We start from the raw sequence: 3,464 nt of genomic DNA on the forward strand, positions 1-3,464 counted from the left end.
TTCAAAGACTTACAAAAAAAAGAATTAAGAGAAAGAAGTATTACTTCTACTACTTCTAACGTATTTTGTGAAACAAACAAAATAAATTGCTATTTTCGCTACTTTTTATTTTATCATGCTAGAAGTAACTTCTTTTACTTCTTACTACATATACTTTATCAACCAAACAGACCCTCAGAGATAATTACCACAAAGGTCATTATTTCTTAGAAAGATCTAGTTTCCTTTTGACTTCCTTTGCTATATGTCCATGATAGAATTACTCATGGCATAATAAGAATGTAACAAGGCAACATTACTCAACAAACGTGACAAAATGCACTTATATATAACATAATATGAAAAATAATACTTCTAGATAAGGGTTAAGTAAGTTTTTTTTTGGTAAATGAAAAACTTTTATTCATTTTCCAAATTTGAAAAAATTCAGTGCTTCACAATACTCAGCAGCTGAGAATTACACTCATACATCCAGTTTAGAAATCAACTGAGATTTACAGAGAGGACTCAAAATTTTTAGTTGAGAACTACAGAGAACACAACCAATCTCTACTTTCAGCAGGGAAAGAACCATTGAGAATATTTGATAGGATGTTAAACTTGATCTCTTTGAACACTTGAACTGTGGACTTTATTTGCAGCTTGAATATTCTGGCATTCCTCTCCGACCAAATGCAATATATCACTTGAACTGTGGACTTTATTTGCAGCTTGAATATTCTGGCATTCCTCTCCGACCAAATGCAATATATTGTAGAGGCAAAAGTCATTCTTTTTAGATTTTTCATGAAACCCTTGCCTCTCAACCTGAAGCTGTACCAAGTCAAAATTTGCCCCCAATCACAAGCCTTCCACTTGTATTGCAGCCAGTCCATAACCATGAACCAGACATCTTTTGAAAAGGAACACTCGAAGAAGAGATGATCTCTGGTCTCATAACCAGAACATAAGCAGCAACAATTAGTATTCATTATCCCCATTTTGATTAGTCTGTCTTGAGTAAGCAGCCAATTATGAATTGCTAACCAACAGACAAAAGAGTGCCTGGGAATATTGATGGCCTCCCATACTGTATTATGACATGCTATAGTTTTGAATATGTCAACTTTAACCTTATTAAAGTTCAAAATTTTGTTTTGACTACCTCTTCGAAATTCAAGTACACAATAAATTATAGATTGTACATATTCATAATTTATAAATTATATAAAATGTCTTTGGAAAACTTTCAATAAGTGGATTATAAACTTGCAACGCAAATTGTTCAAAAACACTTATATTAATCTCCAACTTGAAGAATGAAATCATAGATGAATAAGTTCCAATTTAGAAAAGACAAAAATAGAAAAAATAGCTATTGTGATTTGAAACATTAAAAAAACAAGCATCCACAACTAAGTGTAGGCGTCAAAATTTGCCTATAGGTCCCCGCACGTGGCTTGAGACAGAGAGAATATGATGAATGTTGTTATCCGAGTCATAGAAGATCATTTGACATCGACAAGCATATGAAGTGAGTCGACGAACTATGTGAAGCAACGGAACTGCAGAACAACGAGGAAACGAACTGATCGGGAGCTCCGCATCACTTACTAAAGACGAAATTTCTTCCATGTCCCATCCACTTCACAGATGATTCAATAATGGGAGCTTGTAGGTCTTCTCGACAGCTTTTTGATGCATCTTGAATCGCATGATTCCGAGTTTGGACGATCAAGATACGACGAAAATGGACGGAACGCACAGGACTACGTCCCGAGCCTCGGCGAGACACCCAGAGGTGTCTTGGCCAACCCGAGACACCCAAAGGTGTCTCGGATTGGCCAAGATACTCTAAGGTGTCTCGGCCAAGCTGAGACACCTAGAGGTGTCTCGAATTGCTGGAGACATCCATTGGTGTCTCGGATTGGCCGAGACACCCATTGGTGTCTCGGCCAAGCCAAGACACCCAAATGTGTCTCGGATCTTGTAGAGTGATTTTTGGCCATTATTCGATTCAAATTTGAAGAAACTCAAAATATAAAAGTTGTAGATCTCCTCATTAGCTTTCCAATAAATCTTTTATCAGGTCATTTAGAGATTATATGAGAAAGATAAAGCCAAAACACCAAAGATAGTACAAACTACCTCAGAATTCCAAGACAGTGTTGGTGTCTTGGAGAAGAATAATGATTTTGGCCATGATCTGATTTGAATCTGAAGAAACTTAGAACATTAAAGTTTTATATCTCTTTGTTAAATTTCCAATGCATCTAGAATTAGGTTATTTGGAGGTCATATGAGGAAGTTAGGATCAAAATACCTGAGACACTCACTGGTGTCTCGGCTAGGCCGAGACACTCAGAGGTGTCTCGGCCAAACCGAGACACTCACTGGTGTCTCGGCCAGGCCGAGACACCCAGAGGTGTCTCGGCCAAGCCAAGACACCCATGAGTGTCTCGGCCAAGCTAAGACACCCACGGGTGTCCGCAACCCCCTGAATGCTATTTTGAGCTGTTTTTCAACGTTAACCACCTGGATTTGTTCTAACTGATCTGAATCTATCCAAGAACGTGGTTAAGTAGTTACAACTAAGGATAAGAGGGAATCAGCCATTCTTATCCGAAAATAGAGGTCCTGAAGCCTATAAATACAGCCCCAGTGCCTTCATTTTTTCAGATCTGGAATTCTCAAGCGTCGGCGAAGCCCTACCGAACTGAAGACTGAAGAGCCACGAATTTCAGAGAGGAGGAGGAGATCGGATAGAGTTCTTCAGGCATAAAGAAGGAGAGTTTAACAGATCTACATCCCGGTTCCTTCCCTTGAGATTGCCCCGTTACGGTGATCTCGAGAAGAGTTGTTGCTGAGATAATTGCTTCGGTTTCTTGATTCCTTCACGAATCAACGAAGCTCTGAATCTGATCTGATTGTTTGGTGGTCCACGGATATCAACGTCCCCGTTACAGGCCAAGATTCCACGCAAGCAGTGGGCGATAAACACCCGTTGTGCTGTTTGATGAGAGTTGTAATTTTTATTTTCATCGTGTAAAGGTCTTATAAAAAGACCGATCTTTTTGAACTTGTTGTAACGATCGAAGTTGTAATGAGTTATATAATGAAGAATACAATTTTCTCCCCAAACACTAAGTAAGAATTGAAATATCAAAATATAAATAGCGTCTCAAAGATTGTTCTCACTGACTCCCTAAAGTCTTTTAAACTACAATTAAAATATTAAAATATCAAGATAACCATAGCTCTCTCCATCTTTTTAGACCACACGGTATAAAAATTTAAAATTTAAAAGCACCTATACTCTCCCTTCTTCGGTTGTTCCACATTCTTTTTTTCATAAAAATACAGTTTACCATCACAATTAGATGCAACTTTCTCATGACCCTACCTAATTTTTCTCAAAAATGACGTAGCCTACACTCATGATGAGAGATAGTTTAAAGGTTATACCCCCTCAAAAGGAGGATTTG

The sequence above is a fragment of the Asparagus officinalis genome, chromosome 9 (assembly GCF_001876935.1).
Source record: "Asparagus officinalis chromosome 9, Aspof.V1, whole genome shotgun sequence".
Classification (NCBI taxonomy): Eukaryota; Viridiplantae; Streptophyta; class Magnoliopsida; order Asparagales; family Asparagaceae; genus Asparagus; species Asparagus officinalis.